Genomic DNA, 14,856 nt, shown 5'->3' with positions numbered 1-14,856 from the left:
GAGCTGCTTCTTTCGGAATCCCGCGAAGAGAGAGTGAGAGAGCTGCTTCTCTCGGAGTCCCGCGAAGAAGAGTGAGAGCTGCTTCTCTCGGAATCCCGCGAAGAGAGAGTGAGAGAGCTGCTTCTCTCGGAGTCCCGCGAAGAAGAGTGAGAGAGCTGCTTTTTTCGGAGTCCCGCGAAGAAGAGGGAGAGCTGCTTCCCCCCTCTGGGTGGGACTCCTCACGGCGTTACATTTTTTCAGCCTTTCATTGAATCAGTTAAAGGTGTATACACAAACCATTTTCTCTGAGAGAGATAACAAAAAATCTGTCCAACCGGTTCGCCTTCGACAGATGGCAAATGGAATACAAGCTTATCTTACAACCCAGGACATTATCCACCCCTTATTCTATTTCCATCTGCACACCATGAAATCTTACACCCAGTTCTCTCTTAAGACTAAGTTTCCCTGTGGTACACAGCGGGTCTCCCTATCTTCCTGCATTACTCACCAAGTGTAACCAGGTCTTTGAGCAAAGACAATCCCACGAATGGGTTGGTCTTTGCCTGAGGTGGGATTAATCCAAACAGTTTTCCCTAAAATACCTTTCATATGTACTACAGGGACCTTATCTCTATCTACTGCGTGTAAGGGTTCTGATTGAGCAGGGCCAGCTCGATTGACAGACTCCTGGGTGTTGACTATCCAGGTTGCTTTTGCCAGGTTAATTTTCCAGTTTTTAAATGTTCCCCCACCGAGTGCCTTCAGGGTAGTCTTAAGGAGTTCGTTGCACCGTTCAACTTTGCCGGCAGCTGGAGCATGATAGGGAATATGATATATCCATTCGATACTATGTTCTCTGGCCCAGGTGTTGATAAGGCTGTTCTTGAAATGGGTGCCGTTGTCAGACTCAATTCTCTCAGGGGTGCCGTGTCTCCACAGGACTTGTTTTTCTAAGTCTAAGATGGTGTTCCGGGCAGTGGCATGAGGTACAGGGAAAGTCTCCAGCCATCCAGTGGTGGCTTCTACCATGGTCAGCACGTAGTGTTTGCCTTGGCGTGTCTGGGGCAGTGTGATGTAGTCAATCTGCCAGGCCTCCCCATACTTGTACTTGGACCACCGCCCACTATACTATAGGGGCTTCACCCTCTTGGCCTGTTTGATGGCAGCACACGTCTCACAGTCATGGATAACTTGGGAAACACTGTCCATGGTTAGATCCACCCCTCGGTCTCGTGCCCACTTGTAGGTGGCATCTCTGCCCTGATGACTTGAGGCATCATGAGCCCATTGAGCCAGGAACAACTCCCTCTTATGGTGCCAATGTAAGTCTATCTTTGACACCTCTATTTTTGCTGCCTGATCTACCTGCTCGTTGTTCCGGTGCTCTTTATTAGCCCGATTTTTGGGGACATGGGCATCTACATGACGGACTTTCACCGTCAGCTTTTCCACCCGAGAGGCAATGTCTTTCCATATATCAGCAGCCCAGATTGGCTTTCCTCTACGTTGCCAGTTGGCCTTTTTCCACCTTCCCAGCCAGCCCCACAGAGCATTGGCTACCATCCATGAATCAGTATAAAGGTAGAGCTTTGGCCACTTTTCCCTTTCAGCAATGTCTAGAGCCAGCTGAACGGCCTTGAGTTCAGCGAGTTGGCTCGATCCACCTTCTCCTTCGGTAGCTTGTGCAACTTGGCGTGTGGGGCTCCATACGGCTGCTTTCCACTTCCGGTTCATCCCTACGATGCGACAGGAACTGTCAGTGAAAAGAGCGTAGCAGGTCTCCTCTGCTGGTAGTTGGTTGTATGGTGGAGCTTTTTCAGCCCTTGCCACTTGTACCTGCTTCTCATCATCAGTGAGACTAAAGTTTTCACCTTCTGGCCAGTTCGTAATTATCTCCAAAATTCCAGGGCGATTCAGGTTTTTAATACGGGCGCGTTGAGTGATGAGGGCAATCCATTTGCTCCATGTGGCGTCAGTGGCATGGTGGGTAGTAGGAACCTTTCCTTTAAACATCTACCTCAGCACCGGTAGTCGGGGTGCCAGGAGGAGTTGTGTTTCTGTGCCAATTACTTCCGAGGCTGCTTGAACTCCTTCAAAGGCAGTCAAGATTTCCTTCTCTGTGGGAGTGTAGTTGGCTTCAGACCCTCTGTAACTTCGGCTCCAGAATCCCAGTGGTCGGCCTCGAGTCTCCCCAGGCACTTTCTGCCAAAGGCTCCAAGACAACCCATGGTTCCCGGCTGCAGAGTAGAGCACATTCTTGACCTCTGGTCCCGTTCTGACTGGGCCAAGGGCTACAGCATGAGCGATCTCCTGCTTGATCTGGGTGAAGGCTTGTTGCTGCTCAGGGTCCCAGTGGAAATCATTCTTCTTTCGGGTAACCAGATAAAGAGGGCTCACAATCTGGCTATATTCAGGAATGTGCATTCTCCAGAAACCTATGGCACCCAGGAAAGCTTGTGTTTCTTTTTTGCTGGTTGGTGGGGATATAGCTGTGATCTTGTTGATGACCTCAGTGGGAATCTGGCGCCGTCCATCTTGCCATTTTACTCCCAGGAACTGGATCTCTCGGGCAGGTCCCTTGACTTTGCTCTTCTTGACGGCAAAGCCAGCTTCTAGTAGTATTTGGATGATCCTCTCACCTTTCTCAAACACTTCTGCCGCTGTGCTCCCCCACACAATGATGTCATCAATGTATTGCAGGTGTTCTGGAGCCTCACCTTTTTCTAGTGCAGCCTGGATCAGTCCATGGCAGATGGTGGGGCTGTGTTTCCACCCCTGGGGCAGTCGGTTCCAGGTGTACTGCACGCCCCTCCAGGTGAAAGCAAACTGAGGCCTGCATTCTGCTGCCAGAGGAATGGAGAAAAACGCATTAGCAATATCAATGGTGGCATACCACTTTGCTGCCTTGGACTCTAGCTCGTACTGGAGTTCCAGCATGTCCGGCACAGCAGCGCTCAGCGGTGGAGTCACTTCATTTAAGCCACGATAGTCCACAGTCAATTTCCATTCTTTGTCAGATTTGCGCACAGGCCAGATGGGGCTGTTGAAGGGTGAGTGGGTTTTGCTGACCACCCCTTGGCTCTCCAGCTCCCGAATCATTTTGTGGATGGGGATCACGGCATCTCGATCCGTCCGATACTGCCGGCGGTGCACTGTCGAGGTCGCAATTGGCACGCGTTGTTCTTCCACCCTTAGGAGTCTTACTGCAGAGGGGTTTTCTGACAGTCCAGGCAAGGTGTTCAATTGCTTAATGTCTTCTGCCTCTACAGCGGCTATTCTAAAAGCCCACCTGAGTCTCTTTGGGTCTTTGTAATATCCGTTCCGGAGGAAGTCTATATTTAGGATACACGGAGCATCTGGGCCAGTCACTATAGGGTGTTTCTTCCACTCCTTCCCAGTCAGGCTCACTTCAGCTTCCACCAGAGTCAATTGTTGTGATCCCCCTGTCACACCAGCAATGGAAACAGGCTCTGCCCCCACATGTCCCGATGGTATCAGAGTACACTGTGTACCAGTATCAACTAAAGCATCATATTTTTGTGGCTCTGATGTGCCAGGCCATCGGATCCACACTGTCCAGAAGATCCGGTTTTCCCGTGCCTCTCCCTGGCTAGAGACAGGGCCCCTCTAACACTGGTTATCATTCCTTCCCTGGGCATACATACTAGAGGTCCCTTTAAGGGGGTTTGACAGATCGTACCCACAAGCTTGGTCACGGGAGGTTGAGGCTACCTTCACTTTGGTGGAACTCCCCCGGTTAGAGTTTCCCTCCTTGAGTTGACGGACCCGTGCTGCCAGGACAGAGGTGGGTTTCCCATCCCACCTCCCCATGTCTTTTCCATGGTCACGCAGGAAGAACCACAGATTAGCCCTTGGGGTGTACCCTCTCTCTCTAGCTGGGGATTGTTGGGTGCTGATTCTGGGGCCTGTGACTCTCACGGGTGCTGTATTAACCTTCCTTATCTCCTTCCTCATCTCCTCTTTAAACTCCTTAATCACAGCTGAGATATGAGCCTGCATTGGGCCATTAATCATACTCTCATAATTCTTAAGTTTGTTGGCAACAGAACCTATTGTCTCCCGGTGGGTGTCAGCATTGATCGTTGCAATGAAGGTGGCGTATTGAGATGGCCCAAGATTTGCCAGACTCTACAGCATTTGTCCCGTACACCTGACCTTGTCAGGGTCATTATTGTGTCGTCCATCCCTCCCAAAGAGTACCTCCAATACTGCCACTTTTCTCAGCTGTTGGATCCCTTCCTCGAGGGTCTTCCAGCGCATTCTATGATGGTGCTCTTGCATTCTCTCTCTGTGGATAAACTTCTCCCTGACACTCATTAAGAGCCGCTCCCAGAGAGAAAGGGACCCTGGTTCCCTTACAAAAACCTGATTTATACCCGAGTCCTGGGTCAAGGGTCTCAAGTTCCTTGCCTCACCACCGTCTAGCTGCACGCCTGTACTCATAAGATCCCAAACCCGGAGTAGCCAGGTAGCATAAGCCTCACGCCCTCGTCGCACAATGTCTTTATGCAGATTGCGAAGACTTTCGTACGTCAGGGACTTGGTGATGATAGCAATCTCTGGCTCCCCTGTGGGTTGTGAGGTTCCTCCATTCCTGTCCCTATCTGCAGGGTGCTCTGCTTTCACCTTAGACTTCCTTGTTTCTACCGGGGCCACTGCTGCTGACCGTGACTGCCCTTGTGGTTCAGCTGGAACCTGGACAGTTGTAACATTAGTGGGTTCTACAGCTGTACTATTAGACTGTCCCTCCTCAAGGCAAAGGGCCGGTTTCTCACCAGCTGGGGAAATGCACTCCTTCAGCATCTCTCGTATCTCCTTAACCAGAACCCTCACCCAATCTGGGCGGTTCATTTCTGAGGTGGGCTGTGGGGCAGGGTCAGGCTCTGGAGCAGCAGCATCTCGAGTCTGTGGTGTAGGTGTGAGGGTAGTTATCCAGGTTAATCTTCCCTTATCTCTGAATGCTAAATATAACAGGACTATCAGCAACACCACCCATTGTATGGTATCATTAGCACTTAAAAAGGATCTTAACCCTTTGAGAACTGGTGGAACAGACCCAAAAAGATGGTTAAAAGGTTGAGAGAAAGTTTGCCCAGGTGCTATTTCCTCGCAGTAGGTACCGTTATTAAAGTAACCCCAAAAACATACAGTTAACGTGTGATAGCTATGAATCCATGTACCTGCCTTCCAGAGGAAATTAAAGATCCATGAATTCCTCACCCAATTAACCCAGAAGCCAAACTTGATAACAGACACCGTAGCCTTAGTCATAGGACCCATTTTTAGATAAGGGTCTGCAAATGGGAAAAGTATAGCTACGATCACATGCCACCCAAACTAAGGTAAACTAGACCACATGGTGATGCTGAAGATGTTTTTACACACAACAAAACCAAATTACTTAAGAACTGTTAATCTTTTTTCCCTCTCAATGCCCTCGGGCCCCACGTTGGGCGCCAAATTCTGTCTTGGTTAGACAAGACAGGAGTCTGTGAAAGAGGGCAAAGCCTCCTGTGCAATGGAGAACGGCAAACCCCCCTCCTTCTGAATTACGAGGATCTTTAAATTAAAAGGTTCTCAGGCAAAGATATGGGAGTGGGAGTAACAATTCTTTACTAGGAGAAAACTAGACAACAATTTAAAAAGGAAAATGCAATCGGTACAAACAAAACTAGTGAAAGAAAAAGTCTAGAACTTGAGGAATGCCAGTATCAGGTTTTGCTGGGACAATTGCTTTCCCTTGCAATAGTTGATGAGTTGCAGCTGAAGTGGTGATCTTTAGAAGGGTATAATTTTCTTCTGAAGATCTGGTGGCAGTGGGGGCCGGTCTTCCTCTGCGCCGGGGTTGTCTCTGAGCTCCGCTGCCGTCGCTTCTGCGCGCGCCGGCTGCTTCGCTGCGAGTTCCGCCGAAGAGAGAGAGAGCGAGAGCTGCTTTTCTGGGAATCCCGCGCAGAGAGAGAGAGCTGCTTCTCTCGGAGTTCCGCGAAGAAGAGGGAGAGCTGCTTCTTTCGGAATCCCGCGAAGAGAGAGTGAGAGAGCTGCTTCTCTCGGAGTCCCGCGAAGAAGAGTGAGAGCTGCTTCTCTCGGAATCCCGCGAAGAGAGAGTGAGAGAGCTGCTTCTCTCGGAGTCCCGCGAAGAAGAGTGAGAGAGCTGCTTTTTTCGGAGTCCCGCGAAGAAGAGGGAGAGCTGCTTCCCCCCTCTGGGTGGGACTCCTCACGGCGTTACATTTTTTCAGCCTTTCATTGAATCAGTTAAAGGTGTATACACAAACCATTGTCTCTGAGAGAGATAACAAAAAATCTGTCCAACCGGTTCGCCTTCGACAGATGGCAAATGGAATACAAGCTTATCTTACAACCCAGGACAGTTGTCAGAGCAACAGGACGGTCAGGAGTTACAAGAGAACTCCTGGGCCAGCTTGGGGGCTTTTATGATTATTATTTTTTAAAGTAGAATAAAGAAACACAAATATTGTTAAGCATCACAAAGCTGTTATTATCTCTGTAGTTAATTTGATATGACAGACTGACTGTTCAGAGGCTGCTACAATTACTTAGATCTTGAATATAATTGCTGTAGCAAGTGTCCAGCCACTAGCCATGTGCAGGAATGCCCTTTACCATTTCACTGCAAGCAACCAGAAGCCTGATGTACAGTCAGGAGTTTCATCCTGGATTTGGTTAGGTATTTTCAAGCTGCAATTCCTGCCCTTTCTGTGCTGTGTGAGCAAGTTCCCCTAGCATGGGGCAATTCAGGCCCTGAAATTCTGACTTAATGGGTACTGAAAATGAGGCTGCAAAAGGTTAGCTGCTTTGAAAGTACTGATCTCTGTGACACGTTGAGGCCAAGGTGTGACCTCAGTCACAGCTTCAGTCTCATGCACCCTTTATGTCAGTGATGGAGAGAGATGAGGAGACTGATTTGGTGATCAGAATCTGATTTTATTGTGTTATACAAACACTTATATACTATTTTAGGGAGACTAGTAATGATTAGGTTAAAATCACATACACAGACTTATGCATATAACAAAATCTCTTGCTTGCAGAGTTTAATGAAATTTCCTTTTTCCAGTAAACCTGTCTGATTTAATCTTCTTGCAATTTGGATCTAATTTTCAAAGTTCTGTTTGCTTTTGCCAAGGCATCCTGTTATCAAATTTCTTATGTTAACCAGGTCTGAACACCATCATCTCTCTTGTGTCCCCCAACATACCAACACCTTTACACTTTAAAGGTAATTTATGATTATTTGTGGTTATTTACAACTGATTTTATAAATTAAAACTTGTGGCAATATTATTGCTTTTGTTGTTGCCTTAGTTTTTCTCTTCAGAAATCTATATTACCTCACCTGCCAGTAGCAATTCTTGTGTGCTTGCTTCAGTTTGCTCCAATTCAAATGACTTCACTTGCAGATATGCTGTGTTTTGACTGCTTAAAACAATGTAAGTAATTTTGACAAAAACAAATTATGGGCTGATTGCCTCAGAGAGGTTGGTCAGCAGATGTGACTGAAAAGTATCTTCCAACTGAGGTCAGTCAAAAGCTTTAGCATCTTTAGCCAGCATATGGGCCAGAGGATTGTGCACTGGCTCATCAAACCTTCTGATCATCTGCCCTGTGCCAGCTGCTGGCCTTTGCTTGGGATTCAAACAGAGTCAAAATAGAAATAAAGGCAAACAATCTGGTTTCAATCAACATGTAAAAATCTGCCTGCAATTATTTTGTAAATTGTCATTCCTTTGATATTAACTTATCTCCACACAGGGAAGACCCAACAAAGACAATATTGCAAAATTTTGCAGAAAAAATGCAATGGATGGTAACTGTATTAGGTCTAGGTGAGCAGAAGAGCCTTGAACTGCTGTAAAGGAAATGCCCAGGACAGGAAATTTAGATGACAGTATCACTCAGAGAAGTATTGTCATCTTCTGTGTCAGATAACTGAGTAATAGAAGAGATTTTATTGTTTTTTTCAGTTTGTTGGATCCTTTTGTTTAGTTCTTAGATTTACAGGAAGTACATGCTTAAGAGCCCCACTTTCTCTACACCTGAAAAGTTTATAGTCCAAATTTTATGGTGTACTCAGTACCACTGTGGTTAGCTGAGTCCTATCATGGACATTTAGGAAATAGTCACACTCTTAAACAGGCCCCGTAAAGCTGGAAAATGGAGAAAATCTGGTTGTCTCATAGTTGGCACTAGGATAACAAAGATACTGATATGGCTTTCTATTCTTATAGGCATGAAGACAAGAGTATAAAAACCCTTATTTTATTTTTTGTTTTGTTCTCGCTGATTGGTGAAAACAGAGGGTGAGATGACCTAGTGATGGTTGAGATCGGATCAGTAATTGAGACAAATTCCAGACATGAAAAGACTGCCTGATGCTTAGAAATCATTAAAGGCTGAAAATTACTCTCTGTGAGAGAGGGCTGCATTGAAACAGATTGTTGAAAAATAAACAAAAACTTTAGAAATTGCTTTCAGAAATTCTGCTGTAAGGTTGATTGTGCAGCTGCTGGGTTTGTAAACACTTAAGTTGTATGCCAACAGGCAGTCAACAGGCAGCAAAGGGCAACTGATCTTGTTTCTAATTCTGTGATGATCAGTAACTCATTAATTTGCTTTGTAAAATTAAAATCTGGTGCTTATTTTTACTAAGCAGAATGGAGTTACTGATGATATTACTATGTAATCTATGCAAATAAACAAATATTACCTTTTGCTGTATACAATTTTTGAATTATTTTTTTGACATTTTATGACTCATTGTCTTGGTTTGGAAAGACAGGTGTCTGCTAAGGAAGGCAGGAGCCTCCCCTGAAATGGAAAAATGTAGACCCCCCCCCCCCCCAATTGATATAAATTTGAAATTAAGGGGGGCTCTCAGGCAAAAATATGGGAGCAGGAATAACAGTTCTTTATTAGGGAAGAAGATAAAAAGATAAAGTAAACAATGCAGTAAACCAAAACGACACTGACAGAGTCAGAGTACAAACTGACACCCTGTTGGACAGGGTGTTGGTAGCAGTCCAATTGGAATTGTGGCTGCAGTCCTCCTGGAGTGGCAGGTGTGGTTCTGTTGGAGTAGTGATCCCGTAGAAAAGGGTGTAGTCTTCCTCTGAAGATGCAGTGGAAGAGGCAGCTGTTTCTCTGGGAAATCCAGTGCTGGAAAAGCTGTGCTGGTGTTCCAGAATCTCAATATTATACCCAGATAGAAATGTTTGGCTCCTCCCTCTGGGCGGAGCATCTCACAATAGGATGTTATAGTTCTTCTCAGTCATGCAGTGAAGTCAATAGCCCATTATCAGCAATCTCCCCTGAGAGAGGTTTGGTTGTTGAAAAGATAAGGAAAACTGCCCACTGAACAAAGGACAACTGCCCTGCAGATGGCAAATAGAATACATCTTGCTTTTCAATCTGGGACACTCATTATCTATTACCAGTGTATGCAAAAAGTCATGCCTAAGAGGGGTCCTTTTGTTTTGGGCTTTGCTTTCCGTTTTTTTTTGTTTTTCCATAGTTAAGCTGAGTGAGGGCTTTACACTAAACCCTGGTAAAAATGAGTTTTGTAGTGTGTTTGTTCTTTGACGCATTTCAGAGAAATATCAACAGGAACATTTTGTTGGGGGCAGCAGCTTATGAGATCTCCCACAAAGCAAAAGTGTTGCAGTTCTTAAGAGAGCTGATTAAATGGGAGGCATCAATCTCTTGCAGAAATAGAGAGCCTTGATATACTGCAGGACCTAATGTTATGGGGCATTGCTTCCTCTTTCTTGCTACAGGTTTTTCCTTACTTCCCATAATAGTTCATGTAGTGAAAAAAACACTTGCCAGCTTATGGTAGGCTCTACTGAACTGGGAGACCTGGGAATTAGTTTGTGTTGGCTGAACACAGGGCTGGTAACCTGTGATGGCCAAGCTGGTTGGTGGCCACCTGGCTTTCACACTGTCAGGCACAGTGCTGTGCCTGTCTGTGGAGCATGGGATGCTGCAGCAAGCTAAACTCTTGTGCTTTGCCTCTTGATGGATGTCACCTGGGGAAGGCCTGGGGCAGCAGCTTGCAGTGCATGCACTGGCTGCCTCTCTGTTGCCACATAACAGGTGAACATCACTGATCACGTTATAGTGTGTTCATTTTTATTTCTCTGGAAGTAACTTTCTTCTGGAATCAGGAGAGACAGCACTAACAATAGAACATTTTTTCTTTATCTGTCCCCCTTCTCATTCACTTGTCATAGCTTCTTCTTTGAAGTGTTGAAATTTGTCCAGGGTCTCTTTGTAACTTAAGAGCATAAGCAGATCTCTACATAATACTGTCCCTATTTCCCTAAAAATCAGAAATCTTCAAGACTTCCTGACACTCAATCCAAATCTCCATCATAATTATAGTGACTTCCAAAACTATTAGTTCTCCTGCTGTATTATGTCAGGTTATAATGATATAAGGAGTATAGAAGTCTTTTTGTACAGGAGTTTTATGACCTGCAAAAGATACAGGAACTAAACTAAGACCTTAACTATCTGCCTCCTTTCTAACAGAACTCTAAGGGATATTGTCAAAGGGGGATTCTTTGGGAGATATGCCATCATAAATTTTGCCACAGTACAAATTCAGTTCATTTCTTCTCATGTTAGTGCTTTGATCTGGGGCAAAGACCCACACCTTGTGTTCCAGAACAGAGGGAAGGCTAGATAAAAAACCCTAAGCCACTTGGCTGAGGGGTCAGCCAGATCAGTTTTCTTGGTGCACACTCATCATCAGTTTATAATTCTGTCTCAATGAATAGCACTAATACCTCCCTAAAATAACTAATAATTAACCTAACAACTTCATCCAAGAGCAGAAAGTCATGTAAATAAGTATTTGGGATTCTTTCCTGCTATGAAACTGCAATGTTACAGAAACAAGCAAATTGTGCAGTGCAGCCGGCTGCTGGTAACCATGTGCAGCTTGTGCTATTGACACCTGGAAATTGTCTAAACCAACAGCTGCCTAGCAGAGCAAAATGGTCATATGTGTGGGTTCAAATACCCCAAATTGATCCTACTTAATTATATACTTCAGAGGCTAAGGATGTTTATGGATATGAATTGAGTATCATGCAATAAATGGAAATACCATGTAATATTGTAATACTACCACTGAAGCTAGTGTAGACTGTTGAATGTGTTTTCCTTCTTTGGAGTTTATATAATTGGCTTGTTTTTATTCAGATGGCATAATGATTGACAGAGTGAATGTAGCCAAAATACTTGCACAGTTACTAGATTACAGTGAATTCTGTTGATCCACCTTCATTTTAATTTTGGGTTTATTTCTCACAAACATTTAGTTTCTGCAGTTTCTAGAGAAAATGCTTTCAGACAGTGGATTTCAAAGCAATTTTCCTGAAATTGCACATTTTCCTCCCTGGGTATCCAGATAGCACCTGCACACCTTGCTCAGGGCCAGTCTGTCAGGGAGGAAGAGGAGGCCCCATGTGTGAAAAAGAGACCAGGAGCCAGAATGGATAATCAGCCTGGCATTGTAATATAATGTCCATTTACTGTGGGGACAAATGCAATAGGTCTCTCTAGTCTGTAAAGTAAAGAGAAGAGGGTGTAATTATACAACAGTGACTTTACTGTCTCTAAACCTGTGCAGCTGGGTGAAGATGTTATGATCAAGCCATTCTGAAAAGATCTAAAAGATAACCAAATGAAAATATTTTTGAGGCTGTCACATTGTGAGTGGAGGAAAGAGCCAAACAGAGGAGTACCTTCATGCATTCATGGTGCATTATTACTCACCTCTTGTTTTGTTTACAGGAATTTAGTCTGTTATCTTTCTCTGCTTATAAGCATATTTCCACAATTTTGAAATGAAGCCTAAAGAAATCCAAAATTATTTTAAGGATAAATAAATTTTAAAAATTTAAATGATAAATAGAAAATTGTGATAGAGATATTACTACATATTTCAATTTACTTTCTGTTTTTTATCTGTGCTTTGACAGGGAGAGCTGATATTTAAAAGCAACATGGCAATCCCATTTCCTTGAAAATCAATCTCCCAAGTCCTGTTGCAGTAACATGAGTTCAGGTGAGGTTTTTAATTTCTGTAAGCCCCAGAAATACTTCTATGTTTAATTTAAATGGATAAGTGGTAGGATTTGAAGTTTTTATTGCTTTTACTACACCAAGTTCTGATCAGACATTAGAAATTGTCTGTAAAACCATGGTTAGATGTTTGCACATAAATTTAAGTATGCTTCTGTTTTCTTCTCAGAGATGTTTGTTGCTTTCCTCTCAAATTCCCTGCTGAAGTAAATTTTTACTTCATACAGAGAGAATGAGTGAAAGCATATATTACATTATTTATCTATTTATTAAATAGATAAAATATATTAATAGAAAGAAAACCTAGCCATTCTTTCACTAGCTCAAATGGTGCCACCTTTTCTTTCAAAAGTAGCTGGCAGCCATACAAGCACTAAATGGCTGAGTCCTTTGGTGACAGTCTAGGGATGTCTGGTCCATAATTGCTTTAGGGAGAATCTGACTAAATAAATTCTTTTGCCAAAAGTGAAATGGGGTTGCTATTGGAAAAGTTTGTCAGACCTATAGCAGACTTCATATACAGGCCAAGTGGCACTGGATTGAAAAAAAAAGAGGTTTAGACTGAACCAGAAAAGCACACCAGACTAATGGTTGCAGTGAGGGTAAGAAAAGAAATTTCTTTGACTTCAGAACATCCTTAAGCCTCATATGAATTCCTTGGGCCATCTCTGTGAATCATGTGATCATACCTTCTAAGACAGTCTAGATGTACACCTGTAAGCAGTTAGTAATTTAAGAATATGGTGGAAATAATGAATTTAGGATGCCTAACAGCAAAGACTTGCATAATTTGAAAGTAAAAGCATTGCAAAATTCATATTTGTTCTTTTCCTCTAATACATCTATTTCACCTGGTTTCATAAATTCTGCTGCTTGTCCAGGGGCCAAAAAAAATTGAAATTCCAGCTCACTGCATGTAGGACAATGTATATTCACATAGTTACAGTTGTGTATGAGGATGTAATCCCATTCTGATACTGTCCGATATCCATAAAAGTTAGATTAATTAACTTTTTCTTACATCTTATCATTTTGAGACTCTTTTAAATCAATTTATGTAAGCCACCTGGAAATCAAGTGTGCTGAATTGTTTAGCTCCATGCTTTAAATCTGTTTTAGTCTGGATGAATTTATTAATCACTCTTAACCCCTATGAAATGCTTGACAGTCTCAGCAAATAATAATATATTGTGGAAATAATTGAAGCTGAAGTCAAAATAATATTTTATTTTCTAACAATTATACCATGGGATGACCAATTGTTGACCTCATAATTAAGGGAAGATTGTCATTGTTTTACGTCAAAATGATGCTGAAGTTGTTTTGCTATAGCTGTGCTCTTCATTGCCACAGTCATAACTATCTTCTTTTCTGTCTTACCATCCAGTTAATAGGTAGTGGTTTTAATAACCAGAAAAATAGACTATCTTCTTGCCACACTACTCTTTAACTCTTACTGAGGAAACAATGAAATGGGGAAATATACAGCATAGCAGTATTTTTACTCTCCCAGTAGTTCAGTGGACTGTTCTTACTTTCTTGGCTCCTGTTCTACCACAAGGCCAAGAAAACTATTGTGTTTTTATTTCTAATTGTGAGTTTCTCCTCTACCTACCTTCTCCCTGTGATGTCCATGGAATTTTACAAGTGCTCCCAAAGAACAATATTTAGAGAGTTTATTTATTTAATAAGTTCCTCCTCTCCTTTTCAACCCTGCCACCACTCTTGATGCAGCTGATCTGTGCTAGGTCTGTTACCAGGGTACCAGGTTCAGCTACAGAACTGAAACGAGTAAAAGGAGAGGCACTGGGCATGTGGAGTCATTTTTACTCTCTTGGTACACTTGTTGCAATTACTTTGTATCATTTTCCTCAGGTAGAACATGAGATTTCTGTGGAAGGTGTTGGCTGCTGCCTTTGTGAGGCAATTTAAAATTTTTTTGGGGGGAGGACATTCTTTACACTGTCTATCCTTGAATTGCAGTAACATATGGTGAGGACAAGAAATATTGCAATTCTTAGTATGCTGAGCTAAGGTTAGTCTTGGCTTGCTCAGCTTGCTTTATTTCAAAATCAACTGAAAAGTGGCAGTCAGGAAAAGAAATAATGAATATGTACATATTGAAATATTTTTATATCACAGCCTGGGACATGCAGTCTGACAAATTGCTGGTATACAAAATAATTGCTTATATACAGACACTGATACCACAACACATAAAGCATGGGCTGTATCATGACTTGAGTCTTTCTTCAAGGTCCAATCACCTTCCAAAGAGCACCTTTGCTTTTTTTTTACAATAGGAAAGCAATCCTGTTAAAGCAAAGCTTCTTTCAGCCATGGAGTGTGTAAAACCTCTTGATTTGCTGTCTCACTGACACCTGCTTCACTTCAAGTTACATGGCTTTACCTGCGGGAGAAGGGTGAGAAGAAAGGGCTACACTGTCCAAGAGGAAGGGTGGAGAGATGGTGTCTGGGCAGATCTTAAGGGTGGTCCCTCCTCTCTTGCAACAAAGGAAGACCATGAAAGGGGAATTGGCATAAATCAAAAAAGCAAGGAAGAAAACTGAAGAGGAATTCTGTTTCTCTTATAAATTCTCTTACAGAGTGAGGAAGTGCAAAAAAGTCAAGCTCTTGTGGCATGCATTACAGAAAACTGTCCTATTTTTGAGATAGGATATATATTCAGGGAGCACAAGAAAACTATTTATCTATTACTATTCAATGTGTTCCCAGCTTCCCTAC

General features: G+C 43.3%; 1 long non-coding RNA gene across 1 annotated transcript in view; it reads left to right on the top strand.

Annotated features, from left to right (window-relative positions):
- Positions 1-6,417: 6,417 nt before the first annotated feature.
- The window catches only part of LOC110468856 (uncharacterized), a 72,579-nt gene continuing 64,140 nt past the window's right edge, over positions 6,418-14,856 (top strand). Inside the window, exon 1 of the long non-coding RNA XR_002465159.3 lies at positions 6,418-12,094. This is a non-coding gene — a long non-coding RNA (uncharacterized LOC110468856). The remainder of the gene's footprint in view (positions 12,095-14,856) is intronic.

This window comes from Lonchura striata, chromosome 3 (assembly GCF_050655825.1).
Source record: "Lonchura striata isolate lonStrDom1 chromosome 3, ASM5065582v1, whole genome shotgun sequence".
NCBI lineage: Eukaryota > Metazoa > Chordata > Aves > Passeriformes > Estrildidae > Lonchura > Lonchura striata.
This window is presented reverse-complemented; position numbering and strand designations above follow the sequence as displayed.